Source organism: Bombina bombina, chromosome 2 (assembly GCF_027579735.1).
Source record: "Bombina bombina isolate aBomBom1 chromosome 2, aBomBom1.pri, whole genome shotgun sequence".
Classification (NCBI taxonomy): domain Eukaryota; kingdom Metazoa; phylum Chordata; class Amphibia; order Anura; family Bombinatoridae; genus Bombina; species Bombina bombina.
In genome coordinates this window covers 595,420,521-595,442,035 of record NC_069500.1, presented here as the reverse complement: position 1 = coordinate 595,442,035, position 21,515 = coordinate 595,420,521, and the positions used below count along the sequence as shown (strand labels likewise).

Sequence of the window (21,515 nt, the reverse complement as noted above, 5' to 3'; positions counted from 1 at the left end):
GGTAAGTATTTAGTTTTAAATAGGATTAATTTAGTTAATAAGAGTAATTTTTATTTAGATTTATTAAAATAATATTTAAGTTAGGGGGGTGTTAGGGTTAGTGTTAGACTTATGTTTAGGGGTTAATTAGTTTAATATAGATGGCGGCGGTATAGGGGAGGAAGGATAGGGGTTAATAAATTTATTATAGGTGGCGACGGTGTAGGAGGGGCAGATTAGGGGTTAATAAGTTTAATATAGGTGGCGGCGGGGTCCGGGAGCGGCAGTTTAGGGGTTAAACAATTTATTTAGTTGCGGCGGGGTACGGGATCGGCAGGATAGGGGTTAATACATTTATTATAGGTGGCGGCGGTATAGGGGGGCAGGATAGGGGTTAATAGGTATTATGTAGGTGGCGGCGGGGTCCGGGAGTGGCGGTTTAGGGGTTAATCAGTTTATTAGAGTGGCGCGGGCTCTGGGAGCGGCGGTTTAGGGGTTTATCAGTTTATTATAGTTGCGGCGGGGTCCGGGAGTGGCGTTTTAGGGGGTAATGCATTTATTTAGTTGCGGCGGTGTAGGGGGGGGGGGCAGATTAGGGGTGTTTAGACTCGGGGTACATGTTAGGGTGTTAGGTGCAGACATCTCCCATAGGAATCAATGGGATGTCGGGCAGCAGCGAACATGAACTTTCGCTATGGTCAGACTCCCATTGATTCCTATGGGATCCGCCGCCTCCAGGGCGGCGGATTGAAAACCAGGTACGCTAGGCCGGAAAAGTGCCGAGCGTACCTGGTAGTCATTTGATAACTAGCAAAATTAGTCAGATTGTGCCGAACTTGCATTCGGAACATCTGGAGTGACGTAAGAATCGATCTGTGTTGGACTGAGTCCGGCGGATCGAAGCTTACGTCACTATATTCTACTTTTGCCGGGCAGCAGGGCTTGATAACTTAGGCGAATCAACCTCGCCACAAATACGCTGTGGAATTCCAGCGTATTTGAGGTTGACGGCTTGATAACTAGAGGCCATAGTGTGTACAACAGAATATTAGGTACTTTCAAGTTTTGAAAAACTCGGTTTGCGCGTGCGATATGGAGATTTTAAGCTCCATACCGCACCCAAAACAAACAGTGATTTGACGTGCTCGTGCACGTTTTCCCCATAGACATTAATGAAAAGAGCCAGCAAAAAAAATTCTAACACCTGCGAGCGCGAAAACAAAAGCTCAGTAACGCAGCCCCATTGATGTCTACGGGGAAAAAGAAAATACAGTTTAGACCTAAAACCCTAACATAAACCCTGAGTCTAAACACCCCTAATCCGCTGCCCCTGGCATCGCCAATGCCTGTCTACAGTTATTAACCCCTAATCTGCCGCTCCCATTTTGCCACCACCTAAATAAAATTATTAACCACTAATCTGTTGCTACCGATATCGCCGCCACTATACTAAAGTTATTAACCCCTATTCCGCCGCACCCAATATCGCTGCAACTATATTAAATTTATTAACCTCTATTCCGCCGCTCCCAAACATCGCCGCAACTAAATAAAGTTATTAACCCCTAAACCTCTGGCCTCCCACATCACTACCACTAAATAAGATAAGTTTATTTTAACTAGGTAGACTAGTTAGTAAATAGTTATTAACTATTTAATAACTACCTAGTTAAAATAAATACAAACTTAACTGTGAAATAAAACCTAACCTGACTTACACTAAAACCTTACATTACAAAAATAAAAAACCTAACATTACAAAAATAAAAAAACCTACCATTAAAAAAAAACAAAAAACAAAATAAAAAAGCCTAATCTAGAATAAACTACCAATGGCCCTTAAAAGGGCCTTTTGTAGGGTGTTGCCCTACGTTAAACAGCTCTTTTGCTCCACAAAAAATACAAACACCCCCTAACACTATTACAAACCACCACCCCCCCAAACTACCAAGGGTCCTTAAAAGGGCCTTTTGTAGGGCATTGCCCTGAGTTAAACAGCTCTTTTGCTCCAAAAAAATACAAATCCCCTAACACTATACAAACCCCCACAGTAAAACCCACCACCCACACAACCAAACCCCCCAAATAAAAACCTAACTAAAAAAACCTAAGCTCCCCATTGCCCTGAAAAGGGCATTTGATGGGCATTGCCCTTAAAAGGGCATTTAGCTGTTTTTCAATTGCTCAAACCCTAATTTAAAACTAAAACCCACCCAATAAACCCTTAAAAAACCTAACACTAACCCCCGAAGATCCACTTACAGTTTTGAAGACCGGACATCCATCCTAAACGAAACCAGGAGAAGTCCTCAGCGAAGCAGCAAGAAGTCCTTAACGAAGCCGGGAGAAGTCTTCATCCAAGCCGGCAGAAGTGGTCCTCCAGACGGGCAGAAGTCTTCATCCTGACGGCATCTTCTATCTTCATCCATCCGGCGTGGAGGAATCAATGGGGCTGCGTTATGGAGCTTTACGCTGCTTTATTGCAGGTGTTAGGCTTTTTTTCAGCCGGCTCTCCCCATTGATGTCTATGGGGAAATCATGCACGAGCACATAAAACCAGCTCACCGTAGCTTTCAGCAGCGCTGGTATTTGAGTGCGGTATGGAGCTCAATTTTGCTCTGCGCTCACTTCTTGCCTGCTAATGCCAGGTTTATGAAAACCTGTAATACCAGCGCTGTAGGGAAGTGAGCGGTGACAATAACGTGCAAGTTAGCACCGCACCCCTCATAATGCAAAACTCGTAATCTAGTCGATATACAGTAAACAAGTGTATTTGGAGTGACCTGTATAAACATGTTCAAGTGCATAGAAGCTCTAAAAAATTCTCTAGCCTGCAGCTATCATATATTATAGAGATCTGTAGCAGTGAACTTGGTAAGAATCTATAAGCCAAATATATATATAGTATGCCATGGCCAAGGGTGCAAAATTAACTAATAGATGAGCATTAAAGCCTAATTGCAAAGCTCACCTATTTAAGGCCTGTTATGATTAGATTATACATGTAGGGTTTAAGAAGATCAACCGGTGAACTTAAAAGTCCCAAAGTTGAAATCAGTCACTAACCCACACCATCTCGCCATGTTAAGGTATTTGCAGTGACAAACTGAAGAGGGTTAGCAAGGGCATCAGTCACGCAGATCAGTTGCACCCAAACATTGTCATATCTACAATAAGCATCTGGTGGGGAAATTCCACCTGACCCATCTAAAGATATTGGGTCAAAAAAGTTATTTTTCTGTAGGGCAGTTATGGAGTCTCCCGGCCTACTCACAGTATAGATCTCTTGTTCTGCATCAGGAGTATTGTCTAGGAGTAGCAATAGAGATGTATGTGGCCCCCTTTGCCTCTTTACATCCCATTCTCCAGCAGCATAGGTAGGGTCTGTCCCTAGACTCACCCCTCAAGGATGTTGGAGAGATGTTGAGGGGAAATATGCTCTGTTATTAAGAGAAAAAGCTCTCGCTGCATCCACTGTTTTGCCGAACTCCTCCATGATAGCAAGTAAAGAGGAGGTGAGATCCCCGTAATAGTAAGGGGTAAGAAGAAAAGAGTAGCAGCTCTTCAGACTTATCCTGACAATCAGAGTAGCTAATATATAATGGGGTTTAAGCTTTGAGGTGTATGATGCGCCACATGGGCAGAAAGATGGCCGCTCCCTAATTGCTTCTGTATCCCAATCTGGAGATTTTGATATATGATTCGCTGTTTTCAGACAGATTTATCATGGGTGTTACTGGGCTGTAGGCTTGCAAAACAATTCGTCTGTAGAGCCCCTCTTTTGCCTAAAAAAGTATTTTTATGCAATTTTGGCTACAGAGCTCTATCTCTGTGCAGCAAAACAAAAAGTGTCAAGCACCTACTGCTGTAATTTACACCTTACAGGTAAAGGAACAGTCCTACACAGATACAGACACAGTTTATAAGCCTAAAGTTCTTGGGAGCGTACTTACAGCTGAAGGAAAATCCAGTTACACTTGTGGCCCTCCATACCCTTTCTTACCCTTCTGAGCATACCTGAACAGTCTTTTAGGATGAGATGCGTATCCGCTTCAGCCACAAGCCAGTCCGTCCCTGCACTCGTCCCAACTCACTTGGCGTGTGACATCATCCAATTCCGGTCACATGTGCACTGTAAGAGAACGTGTTGGATCCTGTCATTTTATTATTATTATCATTTTTTTGTGTGAAATATGATAAAATGTATCTTTAGGATTTAAGTGAAATTCTATTTGAGCTGTGAATAGGTACTTCCCCATTGTTAAGTTTTAACCAATAGAGGTGATTTTATACGGTTAAATCGCCAAACATGGCATTTGAATCTAAGCTACGATTACGGCCAGCTGGCCGAAATGCGTCAGCAGGTTCTGTGGGCAACCCTATCAACAGCCTGACTTTGTTGCCAACTATCTTATATGAATGTTTTTACTCTTTGACGAAAATAAATGCTAAGTTTTATACAGCTGCCCAGTGCTCCTTGAAATGTTTTTGTGTCAATCTCTATCTCTGTGCATCTGCTCTGGTTTGCGGCTTGCTTTGCTTCCCAATTTTAGATGGATTCAATTGCCTTTTTTTCTATGCTGAAAACACTTGTCCTAATTTGCCTATCTTCCAATCTAATTCACCAGCAGTCTTTAAAAATGTTATATAGTGTTTGACTTGGAAGTAAGCTTACACATTATTGTTTTCCAAATCATTCCTTTAAATTATTAAACAGTTTTAAATTATTCTCATCTATTAATTGTTTAAAATGTTTAGTCCTTTAGAGTACCAGATTGAAAATATTTTTGTAGTATAATCCACAATGAAGTTCAGGCTGCATGGAAACAAAAGGAATTATGATATTTCATTGCAGATTATTACGTTTTTACATATTTTTTGTAGTCTTTATTTATAAGGCGCCAGCAGATTCCACAGCGCTGTCCATGGGTACAAAGATAAAAGTACAATGGTGAGACATTACAATATAAGACAAAATTTAACAGACAATACAGGGGGAATTGAGGGCCCTATTCCTGTGGGAAATTACAATCTAGATGGGAAGGAGGATGGGAAACAGGAGGTGGGGACTGTAAAGTTGAGAAAGATGTTAGGGAGGAGTTAGATGAGGGCAACTGTTAGGTAGGTGAAATTCATTAGTTACTGATTTGGGTTACAAGCTTCCCTGAACAAGAAGGTCTTTAGGGAGTGTTTAAAGGAGGACAGGTTAGGGGAAAATCTGACACCTCGAGGAAGTGCATTCCAGAGGGTTGGTGCCGCTGTTTTGCCGAACTCCTCCATGATAGCAAGTAAAGAGGAGGTGAGATCCCCCGTAATAGTAAGGGGTAAGAAGAAAAGAGTAGCAGCTCTTCAGACTTATCCTGACAATCAGAGTAGCTAATATATAATGGGGTTTAAGCTTTGAGGTGTATGATGCGCCACATGGGCAGAAAGATGGCCGCTCCCTAATTGCTTCTGTATCCCAATCTGGAGATTTTGATATATGATTCGCTGTTTTCAGACAGATTTATCATGGGTGTTACTGGGCTGTAGGCTTGCAAAACAATTGGTCTGTAGAGCCCCTCTTTTGCCTAAAAAAGTATTTTTATGCAATTTTGGCTACAGAGCTCTATCTCTGTGCAGCAAAACAAAAAGTGTCAAGCACCTACTGCTGTAATTTACACCTTACAGGTAAAGGAACAGTCCTACACAGATACAGACACAGTTTATAAGCCTAAAGTTCTTGGGAGCGTACTTACAGCTGGAGGAAAATCCAGTTACACTTGTGGCCCTCCATACCCTTTCTTACCCTTCTGGGCATACCTGAACAGTCTTTTAGGATGAGATGCGTATCCGCTTCAGCCACAAGCCAGTCCGTCCCTGCACTCGTCCCAACTCACTTGGCGTGTGACATCATCCAATTCCGGTCACATGTGCACTGTAAGAGAACGTGTTGGATCCTGTCATTTTATTATTATTATCATTTTTTTTGTGTGAAATATGATAAAATGTATCTTTAGGATTTAAGTGAAATTCTATTTGAGCTGTGAATAGGTACTTCCCCATTGTTAAGTTTTAACCAATAGAGGTGATTTTATACGGTTAAATCGCCAAACATGGCATTTGAATCTAAGCTACGATTACGGCCAGCTGGCCGAAATGCGTCAGCAGGTTCTGTGGGCAACCCTATCAACAGCCTGACTTTGTTGCCAACTATCTTATATGAATGTTTTTACTCTTTGACGAAAATAAATGCTAAGTTTTATACAGCTGCCCAGTGCTCCTTGAAATGTTTTTGTGTCAATCTCTATCTCTGTGCATCTGCTCTGGTTTGCGGCTTGCTTTGCTTCCCAATTTTAGATGGATTCAATTGCCTTTTTTTCTATGCTGAAAACACTTGTCCTAATTTGCCTATCTTCCAATCTAATTCACCAGCAGTCTTTAAAAATGTTATATAGTGTTTGACTTGGAAGTAAGCTTACACATTATTGTTTTCCAAATCATTCCTTTAAATTATTAAACAGTTTTAAATTATTCTCATTATCTATTAATTGTTTAAAATGTTTAGTCCTTTAGAGTACCAGATTGAAAATATTTTTGTAGTATAATCCACAATGAAGTTCAGGCTGCATGGAAACAAAAGGAATTATGATATTTCATTGCAGATTATTACGTTTTTACATATTTTTTGTAGTCTTTATTTATAAGGCGCCAGCAGATTCCGCAGCGCTGTCCATGGGTACAAAGATAAAAGTACAATGGTGAGACATTACAATATAAGACAAAATTTAACAGACAATACAGGGGGAATTGAGGGCCCTATTCCTGTGGGAAATTACAATCTAGATGGGTAGGAGGATGGGAAACAGGAGGTGGGGACTGCAAAGTTGAGAAAGATGTTAGGGAGGAGTTAGATGAGGGCAACTGTTAGGTAGGTGAAATTCATTAGTTACTGATTTGGGTTACAAGCTTCCCTGAACAAGAAGGTCTTTAGTGAGTGTTTAAAGGAGGACAGGTTAGGGGAAAATCTGACACCTCGAGGAAGTGCATTCCAGAGGGTTGGTGCCGCACGAGAGAAGTCCTGTAGTCTAGCATGTGAGGAGGTGATGGTAGAGGATGCAAGGAGCAGGTCACTGTTGGATCTTAGGGGGAGGGCTGGAGTATATTTGTTGATGAGTGAGGACAGGTAGGATGAGGCAGAGTTGGTAAGGGCGTTGTAGGTCAGGGGGAGAATTTTTAATTTAATTCTGCTATAAATGGGGAGCCAGTGAAGGCATCGCAGAGAGGTGCAGCAGATACAGAGCGTCAGAAGAGGTGAATTAGCCTGGCAGAGGCATTTAGGATGGATTGAAGGGGGGAGAGGCAGGAGAGAGGGAGTCGAGTTAATAGGCTATTACAGTAGTCAAGTCTGGAAATTACCAGCAACTGGATTAGCTCTTTAGTAGTTTCAGTGCTCAGAAATGGACAAATTTTGAAGATATTGCATAGGTGGTTGCAGCAGTATGAAGAAAGCAATTGGATGTAGGGAATAAAGGACAGAATTGAGTCAAGTATGACTCCAAGGCAGCAGACTTAGGGTGATGAGGAGATAGTTGTGCTGCCAACAGTGATAGAAAAATTAGAAACTGGAGTAGAATTAGTAAAAGGGATTAGAAGTTGCTCGGTCTTGGACATGTTTATTTTTAGGTGGTGAGAGGCCATCCAGGAATAAATGCAAGATAAGCAGTCTCTGATCTGAGAATTGACAGAAGGAGAGAGTGAAGGGGGGGATAGGTAGATCTGGCTATCATCCGCATAGAGGTTAAAGAGTAAATTTATTTCTTTGATGTCTTTGGAAATATCTTAACATTTAAATAAGGTAAGATAGGTTTAACAATATTAGAATCCAAAGGCTGTATTTTTTGTTAACATTACCCAATTATACCATCCAAAATTAAGTGCAGCTATAACACTATTATGTAATTTTTGCAAAAGCTTGCTATAACCTATTTTTACTTTTCTCCCCTGCTATAAAAATGTTTTTCACAGCCTTGTTCAATGTAGTTCTTTTTTATGAATTAACATTGAGTACATTTAGATTGGAAAACATTTTTGATTAACACTATAATTTGAAGTATATTTATTCTACCTGTTAAATGTATTGGTAGATTCCTCCATTTATTTAGGTCTAGTTCTATCTTAGATATCATATCTCCTATATTTAATTTATACCAGCAAAATATGATTTTTTTTTTTTGTTATTTTTTTTTTTTTTTTTAAAGCTTTATTAAGCATAAATCAGTACAAAAAAAAAGATACCAATAGAACAATCAGCATAAAAAAACAGACTTTGAACAATTTTTTAGATATAAAATACAAAAGTATTCATAATACAGCCTAGCACAGAATTTTAACATAAGAATAATTGCCAACTAATAAGTTACTCTTGTTCTAACATCTGGATTGAGGAGAAATATCTCCAAAGGTAGAGTAGTGTCCTTTAGTATATGCTCAAAAATAAAATTTAGTTTATTAAATTTATTACTTATAGGACATCACAGGAGTTTTTTGACCATGTCTGTTCCCATTTTCTCATCTATCATTAAATCCTAATATGGAAACGGATAGTCCCTAACAAAGTTAGTGAGTAGGGACATCAAGTTCAAATTAACCATAGAAAAGAAAGAGAGAGAAAAGAAGAAAAAAAAAAAAAAAAAAGAGGAGAAAAAAAAGAAGGGAGAAGGGAGAGGGGGGAAGGGATGGAGGAGGGAAGAAGGGACGGGAAAGAAAAATAGAGGGAATTTTCAGGGGGATAATGAATCCACAATGGGACCAAGAGAACATTAATAAGCATTGGGCTTCTAAGGAGATTTAGGGACCCACCTACTCCAGATCGTCCAATACTTATCGATGCGGTCAGTTGTGTTATAAAAACCTCTCTCCATTGACGCTAAATAGTCTATGAGTTGAGTGATCTGCGCTAAGGTTGGAGCTTCAGGTTTTTTCCATGACCTGGCTATACACATCTTGGTTGCAATAAAAATTGCAACTCCAAGGATTTGTTGGGGTTTTTGTACTTCCTTGAGCCCGATATGCAGAAGGGCTAGTGCTGGGGATTTAGATAATATAATACCCAAGTCAGATAACAATAGAAAGATCTCTCTCCACAAAGGGGCAATTTTTGGGCAGGACCACCAGATATGTAAATCTGTGCCTGTTGGCCACATTCCCTCCAGCATTGCGGGGAGGCTGTGGGGTATATCTTTGACAACTTGTGAGGGGTTAAATACCACTTTAAGAGAACCTTGAAGTAGATTTCAAGAAAAGTTATACAATGTATAGCTGATTTAGTAATCGTTGTTGCGTGTTCCACTTCCATCGGGGTAATTTGGATTTCTATTTCACGTCCCCACGCCTTAATCTGCCAGGGTATGGTTTCGCTATAGTCGTTAAGGAGTAGCAGATGATGATTTGTAAGTGATTTTATAGGCTTAGTCCCTGCTTGCCATCGTTTCTCCCAAGTAGTACTTTCTCTCAGCTGTGCCTTGGGGAAACCCCATTTTTTTTGTTATTTTTATTCCTAGGTAATTGAAATAATGGTCTACTTTTTTGAAACAATAAATATTTATATTTTTAGTGTTAATTTTGTTTAACCATAATATTTTAGACTTAGAATAATTCACTTTTTATCAGCCATCTTTAAAATAAAAGATTTTCAGTATGCAAAGCTAACTTTAACTGTTATTTGGCTATTTTTATCCCTTCAATGTTATTTCTTATTGAGATCACAAAGGGTTCAAGAGCCAAATTAAAATGTAAAGGAGACAATGGGCACCCTTGTATTGTTCCTCTAAATGAATTAATTTGTTCTGATACTATGTATAGGAATTTAATAAGATGTCTAAATTTTGATCCAAATACATATTTTTTAAGAACAATGTGCAACTGGTCTCATATTTCTTTATTAAAGGCTTTATCAGTGTCTATAGATATAATTGCTGTATTTTGGTTCTTTCTGTATTTTTTCTAAACTTTATTTTCCTGTAATTTCTAATATTAATAATATATTTTGTATATTTATCCTTATTTTCTATTGTTTATGAAGCCAGTTTGGTCTCCATGCACTAAAGTTCCAATGTTTTTTTTCTAATCTAACTACTAATATTCTAGTCATTATCTTGTAGTCTATACTTAATAGAGAAACTGGCCTGTATGAACTTAGGCAGTCTGGATATTTTTTGTGTTTAAAAGGACACTCAAAGCAAAGTTAAAATTTCATGATTCAGATAGAGCAGCACTTTTAAACAACTTTCCAATTTACTTCTATTAATAATATTTGCAGTATTTTTATATTTACACTTTTGAGTCTCCTGCTCCTAGTGAACATGAGCAGGAATTTACAGATTATACGTATATGCATTAGTGATTGGCAGATGGCTGTCACATGATGCAGTGTCAGTGGAAATAAACATAACTCTAATATATATATATATATATATATATATACATACATACATACATATATATATATATATATATACATACATACATACATACATATATATATATATATATATATATATATATATATATATACAGGGAGTGCAGAATTATTAGGCAAATGAGTATTTTGACCACATCATCCTCTTTATGCATGTTGTCTTACTCCAAGCTGTATTGGCTCGAAAGCCTACTACCAATTAAGCATATTAGGTGATGTGCATCTCTGTAATGAGAAGGGGTGTGGTCTAATGACATCAACACCGTATATCAGGTGTGCATAATTATTAGGCAACTTCCTTTCCTTTGGCAAAATGGGTCAAAAGAAGGACTTGACAGGCTCAGAAAAGTCAAAAATAGTGAGATATCTTGCAGAGGGATGCAGCACTCTTAAAATTGCAAAGCTTCTGAAGCGTGATCATCGAACAATCAAGCGTTTCATTCAAAATAGTCAACAGGGTCGCAAGAAGCGTGTGGAAAAACCAAGGCGCAAAATAACTGCCCATGAACTGAGAAAAGTCAAGCGTGCAGCTGCCAAGATGCCACTTGCCACCAGTTTGGCCATATTTCAGAGCTGCAACATCACTGGAGTGCCCAAAAGCACAAGGTGTGCAATACTCAGAGACATGGCCAAGGTAAGAAAGGCTGAAAGACGACCACCACTGAACAAGACACACAAGCTGAAACGTCAAGACTGGGCCAAGAAATATCTCAAGACTGACTTTTCTAAGGTTTTATGGACTGATGAAATGAGAGTGAGTCTTGATGGGCCAGATGGATGGGCCCGTGGCTGGATTAGTAAAGGGCAGAGAGCTCCAGTCCGATTCAGACGCCAGCAAGGTGGAGGTGGAGTACTGGTTTGGACTGGTATCATCAAAGATGAGCTTGTGGGGCCTTTTCGGGTTGAGAATGGAGTCAAGCTCAACTCCCAGTCCTACTGCCAGTTTCTGGAAGACACCTTCTTCAAGCAGTGGTACAGGAAGAAGTCTGCATCCTTCAAGAAAAACATGATTTTCATGCAGGACAACGCTCCATCACACGCGTCCAAGTACTCCACAGCGTGGCTGGCAAGAAAGGGTATAAAAGAAGAAAATCTAATGACATGGCCTCCTTGTTCACCTGATCTGAACCCCATTGAGAACCTGTGGTCCATCATCAAATGTGAGATTTACAAGGAGGGAAAACAGTACACCTCTCTGAACAGTGTCTAGGAGGCTGTGGTTGCTGCTGCACGCAATGTTGATGGTGAACAGATCAAAACACTGACAGAATCCATGGATGGCAGGCTTTTGAGTATCCTTGCAAAGAAAGGTGGCTATATTGGTCACTGATTTGTTTTTATTTTGTTTTTGAATGTCAGAAATGTATATTTGTGAATGTTGAGATGTTATATTAGTTTCACTGGTAAAAAGAAATAATTGAAATGGGTATATATTTGTTTTTTGTTAAGTTGCCTAATAATTATGCACAGTAATAGTCACCTGCACACACAGATATCCCCCTAAAATAGCTAAAACTAAAAACTACTTCCAAAAATATTCAGCTTTGATATTAATGAGTTTTTTGGGTTCATTGAGAACATGGTTGTTGTTCAATAATAAAATTAATCCTCAAAAATACAACTTGCCTAATAATTCTGCACTCCCTATATATATATATATATATATATATATATATTTTTTTTTTTTTAAAGTTGTGCATTTATCTTGTTTTTATGGGATAAATTGCTCGGTAAGGCCCTCACTTACAGTTAGATTACAAGATATGCGCGCTATAGGGAAATTAACGAAAGTTGCATTATTTAACCCTCTATAGGGCTGCCATTACAAGTTTTCAATCAACTGGCTTGTGCGTGCGATATGGTGGTTTTAAGCTCCATATCGCACACAATTCAAGCACTGTTTTGACGTGCTCATGCTTGCTTTCCCCATAGACATCAATGGGGAGAAGGTGTCAGATAAACACCTGAAGCGCGGAATGAAAAGCTCCAAAACGCAGCCCCACTGATGTCTATGAGGAAAAGAAAGTTATGTTTAAACCTAACACCCTAACATAAACTCTACATCTAAACACCCCTAATCTGCTGCCCCGACATCGCTGACACCTACATAATGTTATTAACACCTAATCTGCCGCTCCCGATATCACTGCCACCTAAATAAATCTTTTAGCCCCTAATCTGCTGCACTCGACATATAACTAATAGTTATATTGTAGCTAGCTTAGGTTTTATTTTTATTTCACAGGTAAGTTTGTATTTATTTTAACTAGGTAGACTAGTTAGTAAATAGTAATTAACTATTTACTAACTACCTAGTTAAAATAAATACAAACTTACCTGTGAAATAAAACCTAAGCTGCCTTACACTAATATCTAACATTACAAAAATTAAAAAAAATCTACCATTACAAAAATAAAAAACACTAAAATTACAAAAAATAAAAAAAACTACTATTATAAAAAAATAACAAATGAAATTATCTAAAACAATAAAAATGATTCCTATTCTAATACCCTTTAAAAAAAAAAAAAGCCTAATCTACAATAAACTACCAAGGGCACTTAAAAGGGCCTTTTGTAGGGAATTGCCCTAAAGTTAGCAGCTCTTTTTTCCACAAAACAAAACAAACACCCCCTAACAGTATACAACCCCCCAACCCCAAACGCACAAAATAAAAATAAAGTAAAACCTAATCTAATTGGCTGTTCAAATCAGCCAATAGAATTTAAGTAGCTCTCATCCTATTGGCTGACTTGAACAGCCAATAGGATTTCAGAATCTCTAATCCTATTGACTGATTTGAATTTCCAAAATCAAATCAGCCAATAGGAATGCAAGGGACACCATTTTGATTCGTGTAACTTGAACTGAAGATTCAGTATACGGCAGCGACCATATGAAGAGGATGTTCCGTGCCGGATGTCTTCAGGATAGACCCACTTTGTGGCGCCGGATGAAGATAGAAGGTGCCGCCTAGAAAAAGATAGAAGAGGTCCTCTGGATTAAGACTTCTCGCCGCCTGGATGAGGACTTCGCTGCTGGATGAAAATAGAAGAGGCCACCTGAATGAAGGCTTCTCACCGCCTGGATGAGGACTTTGCCGCATGGATGAAGATCGTTCAAATGGGACTTCAAAAACTGTAAGTGGATCTTCGGGGGTTAGTGATAGTTTTTTTAAGGTTTTTTGGGTGTGTTTTTTTCTTAGTTTAGGGTTTGGGCTATTCCTAAACAAGCTAAATGCCATTTTAACGGCAATGCCCATACAAATGCCCTTTTCAGGGCAATGGGTAGCTTAGGTTTTTGTTAGAGCTAGGTTGTTTTATTTAGGGGGGTTGATTGGGTGGTGGGTTTTACTGTTGGGGGGTCTGTGTATTTTTTTTTTTCAGGTAAAAGAGCTCTTTAACTTAGGGCAATGCCCTACAAAAGGCCCTTTAAAGGGCTATTGGTAGTTTATTGTAGGCTAGGTTTTTTTTTTTATTTTGGGGGGGGGGCTTTTTTATTTTGATAGGGCTATTAGATTAGGTGTAATTCTTTTTTATTTTTGATAATTTTGTTTGTTATTTTTCGTAATTTAGTGTTTGTTATTTTTTTGTAATTAGATACGGCTAGATAGATAGAGTTTGGCGGCCAAAGGGGTGTGTTAGCTACGCGTGCTTTTTTTCTCCCACACCTTTTAAATACCGCTGGTATTTAAAGTTCACAGAATGGCTGGGTTTTCAGTGCGTTAGGCTCCAAAAAGGGAGCGTAGAGCATAATTTAACGCCACTACAACTCTAGATACCAGCGGTGCTTATGGACGCGGCCAGCTTCAAAAACGTGCTCATGAACGATATCCCCATAGAAAACAATGGGGCAGTTTGAGCTGAAAAAAAACCTAACACCTGCAAAAAAGCAGCGTTCAGCTCTTAATGCAGCCCCATTGTTTTCTATGGGGAAACACTTCCTAAGACTGCACCTAACACCCTAACATGAACCCCGAGTCTAAACACCCCTAACCTTACATTTATTAACCCCTAATCTGCCGCCCCCGCTATCGCTGACCCCTGCATATTATTATTAACCCCTAATCTGCCGCTCCGTACACCGCTGCCACCTACATTATAGCTATGTACCCCTAATCTGCTGCGCCTAACACCGCCGACCCCTATATTATATTTATTAACCCCTAATCTGGCCCCCTCAATGTCGCCTCCACCTGCCTAAACTTATTAACCCCTAATCTGCCGAGCGGACCGCACCGCTACTATAATAAAGTTATTAACCCCTAATCCATCTCACTCCCGCCTCAATAACCCTATAATAAATAGTATTAACCCCTAATCTGCCCTCCCTAACATCGCCGACACCTAACTTCAATTATTAACCCCTAATCTGCCGACCGAATCTCGCCGCTACTGTAATAAATAGATTAACCCCTAAAGCTAAGTCTAACCCTAACACTAACACCACCCTAAGTTAAATATAATTTAAATCTAACGAAATAAATAAACTCTTATTAAATAAATTATTCCTATTTAAAGCTAAATACTTACCTGTAAAATAAACCCTAATATAGCTACAATATAAATTATAATTATATTATAGCTATTTTAGGATTTATATTTATTTTACAGGCAACTTTGTATTTATTTTAACCAGGTACAATAGCTATTAAATAGTTAAGAACTATTTAATAGCTAAAATAGTTAAAATAATTACAAAATTACCTGTAAAATAAATCCTAACCTAAGTTACAATTAAACCTAACACTACACTATCAATAAATTAATTAAATAAAATACCTACAATTATCTACAATTAAACCTAACACTAGACTATCAATAAATAAATTAAATAAAATACCTACAAATAACTACAATTAAACCTAACACTAACTATCAATAAATTAATTAAATAGAATATCTACAAATAAGTACAATGAAATAAACTAACTAAAGTACAAAAAATAAAAAAGAACTAAGTTACAAAAAATAAAAAAATATTTACAAACATTAGAAAAATATTACAACAATTTTAAACTAATTACACCTACTCTAAGCCCCCTAATAAAATAACAAAGCCCCCCAAAATAAAAAAATGCCCTACCCTATTCTAAATTTAAAAAGTTCAAAGCTCTTTTACCTTACCAGCCCTGAACAGGGCCCTTTGCGGGGCATGCCCAAATAATTCAGCTCTTTTGCCTGTAAAAAAAACACATACAATACCCCCCCCCAACATTACAACCCACCACCCACATACCCCTAATCTAACTCAAACCCCCCTTAAATAAACCTAACACTAAGCCCCTGAAGATCTTCCTACCTTATCTTCACCATGCCAAGTTCACCGATCCGTCCTCGGAAGTCTTGATCCAAGCCTCGGAAGTGTTGATCCAAGCCCAAGCGGGGGGCTGAAGAGTGACGTCCATCCTCGGGCTGAAGTCTGGATCCAAGCGGCGGCTGAAGAAATCCATCATCGGGCTGAAGTCAGAAGTCCATCATCGGGATGAAGTCTTCTATCAAGCTACATCTTCAATCTTCTTTCTTCTGGAGCGGAGCGGAGCCATCTTCTTCCCAGCTGACACGGATCCATCCTCTTCTAACGACGCCTACTAGCCGAATGACGGTTCCTTTAAATGACGTCATCCAAGATGGCGTCCGTCGAATTCCGATTGGCTGATAGGATTCTATCAGCCAATCGGAATTAAGGTAGGAAAATTCTGATTGGCTGATGGAATCAGCCAATCAGATTGAGCTCACATTCTATTGGCTGATCGGAACAGCCAATAGAATGTGAGCTCAATCTGATTGGCTGATCGGATCAGCCAATCGGATTGAACTTGAATCTGATTGGCTGATTCCATCAGCCAATCAGAATTTTCCTACCTTAATTACGATTGTCTGATAGAATCCTATCAGCCAATCGGAATTCGACGGACGCCATCTTGGATGACGTCATTTAAAGGAACCGTCATTTGGCTAGTAGGCATCGTTAGAAGAGGATGGATCCGCGTCGGCTGGGAAGAAGATGGCTCCGCTCCGCTCCGGAAGAAAGAAGATTGAAAATGCTGCTTGATAGAAGACTTCATCCCGATAATGGACTTCCGACTTCAGCCCGATGATGGATTTCTTCAGCCGCCGCTTGGATCCAGACTTCAGCCCGAGGATGGACGTCACTCTTCAGCCCCCCGCTTGGGCTTGGATCAACACTTCCGAGGCTTGGATCAAGACTTCCGAGGACGGATCGGTGAACCTGGCATGGTGAAGATAAGGTAGGAAGATCTTCAGGGGCTTAGTGTTAGGTTTATTTAAGGGGGGTTTGGGTTAGATTAGGGGTATGTGGGTAGTGGGTTGTAATGTTGGTCGGGGTATTGTATGTGTTTTTTTTACAGGCAAAAGAGCTGAATTCTTTGGGGCATGCCCCGCAAAGGGCCCTGTTCAGGGCTGGTAAGGTAAAAGAGCTTTGAACTTTTTAAATTTAGAATAGGGTAGGGCATTTTTTTATTTTGGGGGGCTTTGTTATTTTATTAGGGGGCTTAGAGTAGGTGTAATTAGTTTAAAATTGTTGTAATATTTTTCTAATGTTTGTAAATATTTTTTTATTTTTTGTAACTTAGTTCTTTTTTATTTTTTGTACTTTAGTTAGTTTATTTCATTGTATTTATTTGTAGATATTGTATTTAATTAATTTATTGATAGTGTAGTGTTAGGTTTAATTGTAGATAATTGTAGGTATTTTATTTAATTAATTTATTGATAGTGTAGAGTTAGGTTTAATTGTAACTTAGGTTAGGATTTATTTTACAGGTAATTTTGTAATTATTTTAACTATTTTAGCTATTAAATAGTTCTTAACTATTTAATAGCTATTGTACCTGGTTAAAATAAATACAAAGTTACCTGTAAAATAAATATAAATCCTAAAATAGCTATAATATAATTATAATTTATATTGTAGCTATATTAGGGTTTATTTTACAGGTAAGTATTTAGCTTTAAATAGGAATAATTTATTTAATAAGAGTTAATTTATTTCGTTAGATTTAAATTATATTTAACTTAGGGGGGTGTTAGTGTTAGGGTTAGACTTAGCTTTAGGGGTTAATCCATTTATTACAGTAGCGGCGAGATTCGGTCGGCAGATTAGGGGTTAATAATTGAAGTTAGGTGTCGGCGATGTTAGGGAGGGCAGATTAGGGGTTAATACTATTTATTATAGGGTTATTGAGGCGGGAGTGAGGTGGATTAGGGGTTAATAACTTTATTATAGTAGTGGTGCGGTCCGCTCGGCAGATTAGGGGTTAATAAGTGTAGGCAGGTGGAGGCGACGTTGAGGGGGGCAGATTAGGGGTTAATAAATATAATATAGGGGTCGGCGGTGTTAGGCACAGCAGATTAGGGGTACATAGCTATAATGTAGGTGGCAGCAGTGTACGGAGCGGCAGATTAGGGGTTAATAATAATATGCAGGGGTCAGCGATAGCGGGGGTGGCAGATTAGGGGTTAATAAATATAATATAGGGGTCGGCGGTGTTAGGGGCAGCAGATTAGGGGTTCATAGGGATAATGTAGGTGGCAGCGGTGTGCGGTCGGCAGATTAGGGGTTAAAATTTTTTAATAGAATGGCGGCGATGTGGGGGTACCTCGGTTTAGGGGTACATAGGTAGTTTATGGGTGTTAGTGTACTTTAGAGCACAGTAGTTAAGAGCTTTATAAACCGGCGTTAGCCCAGAAAGCTCTTAACTACTGTTTTTTTCTGCGTCTGGAGTTTTGTCGTTAGATTTCTAACGCTCACTTCAGCCACGACTCTAAATACCAGCGTTAGAAAGATCCCATTGAAAAGATAGGATACACAATTGACGTAAGGGGATCTGCGGTATGGAAAAGTCACGGCTGGAAAGTGAGCGTTAGACCCTTTAATGACTGGCTCCAAATACCAGAGGGCGGTAAAAACCAGCGTTAGGAGCCTCTAACGCTGGTTTTGACGGCTACCGCCCAACTCTAAATCTAGGCCATAGTTTGTAATTTTTACAGTAGTGTTAGGAATTTTTTAATGCTTAATATAGTTTATTTAATTGGTAGTTAGTTTAATTTTAGTTTAATAGTTATAATATTAGTTTAATTGTTAGTTTAAACTTATTTTTTTTTAATTTGACAGGTAATTTTTAATTCAATTTAAGATAGTAAAATTGTAATTTTAATATAAAGTTAGGAGTGCGTTAGGTTTAGGGGTTACTAGTTTAATTTAGTATATTGTGATGTGGGAGGCTTTCGGTTTAGGGGTTAATAGGTTTATTTAATATATTTCATTGTGGGGGATTTCGGTTTAGGGCTTAATAAGTTTATTATAGTGGCGATGGAATTAGGGGTTAATATCTTTAGTATAGTGGGGGCGATGTGGGCAGACGGCATATTAGGGGTTAATAATATTTAAATAGTGTTTGCAATGCCAGAGGGCGGTGGTTTAGGGGTTAATAACTTTAGTATAGTGGCGACAATGTTAGGGACCTTTCAAAATAGGTGTTAATAAATTTTCTTAGTGGTGGCGATGTCGGGAGCGGCAGATTTGGGGTTAATAAGTTTATAATAGTGTTTGTGATGTGGGAGGGCCTCAGTTCAGGGGTTAATAGATAGTTTATGTGTCTTTAGTGTACTTTGTAACACTTTAGTTGTGAGTTTTATGTAACAGTTTTGTTTAGGATAGGGAATTTTATTATTTTGGGGGGCTTTTTATTTTATTGGGGGGCTTAGATTAGGTGTAATTAGATTAAACTTCTTGTAATATTTTTTTATTTTTTGCAATTTAGTGTTTGTTTTTTTTGTAATATAGTTTAGTTTATTTAATTGTATTTTATTTTAGATAATTGTAGTTAATTTATTTAATTCATTTATTGATAGTGTAGTGTTAGGTGTATTTGTAACTTAGGTTAGGATTTATTTTACAGGTAATTTTGTAATTATTTTAACTAGGTAGCTATTAAATAGTTATTAACTATTTAATAGCTATTGTACCTAATTAAAATAAATACAAAGTTGCCTGTAAAATAAATATAAATCTTAAAATAGCTACAATGTAACTATTAGTTATATTGTAGCTATATTAGGGTTTATTTTATAGGTAAGTATTTAGTTTTTAATAGGATTCATTTATTTAATTATAGTAATTTTATTTAGATTTATTTAAATTATATTTAATTTTAGGGGGTGTTAGGGTTAGGGTTAGATTTAGGTTTAGGGGTTAATAACTTTATTATAGTAGCGGCGACGTTGGGGGGGGCAGATTAGGGGTTAATAAATATAATGTAGGTGTCGGCGATGTTAGGAGCAGCAGATCAGGGGTTCATAGGTATAATGTAGGTGGCGGTGATGTCCGGTTGGCAGATTAGGGGTTAAAATGTTTTATTTTAGTGTTTGCGATGTGGGGGGGGGGGGCTCAGTTTAGGGGCTAATAGGTAGTTTATGGGTGTTAGTGTAATTTTTAGCACTTTAGTTAAGAGTTTTATGTTCCAGCGTTAGCTCATTATGTGAAATGTGACCTGTTCTGCTTTCAATGTTACTTTGCCCTCATGTCTCCTGCTTGCTCTGACAGTGTTACTTGCTTCACATTTACTTGGTATATGTATTAATGGTAAAAGAAAATTACTCCTAATGACCATAATTTTACTTCAAATCACATTATATTCTTTGTTTACTGCAGAATGAATGCACGCTCGCACCCACGCACAAACCTTATCCAGATCATTATATCAGATGCTTACATTACAGAGCCTTACACCTCCTGAGAGCCAGGGAGTAACATCTAAAATTTTACTAATGCTCTTACCTATTTGGATTATTCAACATCATCTATATACAAATGCCCCTTCGTGTGTTCTTAAAAGTGTGTGTCTTTCTTCTCAGTATTCAGTATCAGTTTAATCCGAAATTACAAATACCATTTTTACCCCTGCCATGTAAAAATGTAACCATGGGTGTCAATCCTCAGGCCCAAAGGAAAACATTTAGCCCTTAATTGGTTTTAATTTGCTTTCATTTTCCAGAGTGCATAGATTATATACATATACATACAGTGTATGTGTGTGTGCGTTTAATATTAATTGTTAGGGGGGTTGGTCTTAGTGAGTTCCCACACTTTTTTTTTTGTAGGACTTGACCCCTGCGTAGAAGTCAATGGAGAAAAAAAGTGGAACAGAAACTTAAAAACCTACTCGTTCGCTAATGTCAAACTCCATAAGACCCCTACTCTAATAACCCCTAAACCACCACATAGCCCACCGCAAATTCCCCACTACACTATTAACCCCTAAACCTTCAGTCCCCCACATTGCAAAGTAACCCACTACACTATTAACCCCTAAAACACCAGCCCCACACATCCCAAAGTAGCTACTACACTTTTAACCCCTAAACTGCCACACCCCCACATCGCAAAGTAACCCACTACACTATTACCGCCTAAACTGACACACCTTAAGATCACAAAGTAACCCACTACACTATTAACCCCTACATAACATTGAAAATAAACCTTTACATTACAAACTATGAAAAAAAAACCTAGGCTGGGCATTTAGCTCTTTTGCTGCCCAGAGAAAAACAAACACACAAAAAAAAAACCTAACAATAATCCCCAAGATTGTATTTACCAAAGATGATGGCGATTCTCCATCTTAATCCCGGCCGTGATCCTTCTTCATTCCAGTGGTGGTCCATCTTCTTATCTTCATTCTGGTGGCATCCATCTTCAGTTCTTTAACACAGAGGTTCTCTTGCCATCACCAGCCGCACACTGAATTTTAAATGTGAGGTACCCATTTTTATATCAGAGTACCGTTGCATTCCTATTGGCTGATTTTCATGTTCAAATTCAAATCAGCCACTAGAATGACACTGTTAAAAAAACAAACAAACATGAAAATCAGTATATAGGGCTTGTGACCACATGAAGAGAACCTCCGTTTTGAAGATGATTGAAGACCATTTTTTTTTAGATTAGGGATTTTTTTTTTCTCTGGGCAGCAAAAGAGCTAAATGCCCTTAATGCCCAGCCAGATGCCCTTTTCACATTAAGAGTAGATTTATTTATATTATTTTTTTT

At 38.3% G+C, this 21,515-nt stretch overlaps 1 protein-coding gene across 1 annotated transcript in view; it reads left to right on the top strand.

Annotated features, from left to right (window-relative positions):
- LOC128647193 (transmembrane channel-like protein 2-A) overlaps positions 1–21,515 on the top strand; it is a 306,013-nt gene that overhangs the window by 4,702 nt on the left and 279,796 nt on the right. The gene's annotated exons all lie outside the window — the stretch shown is intronic.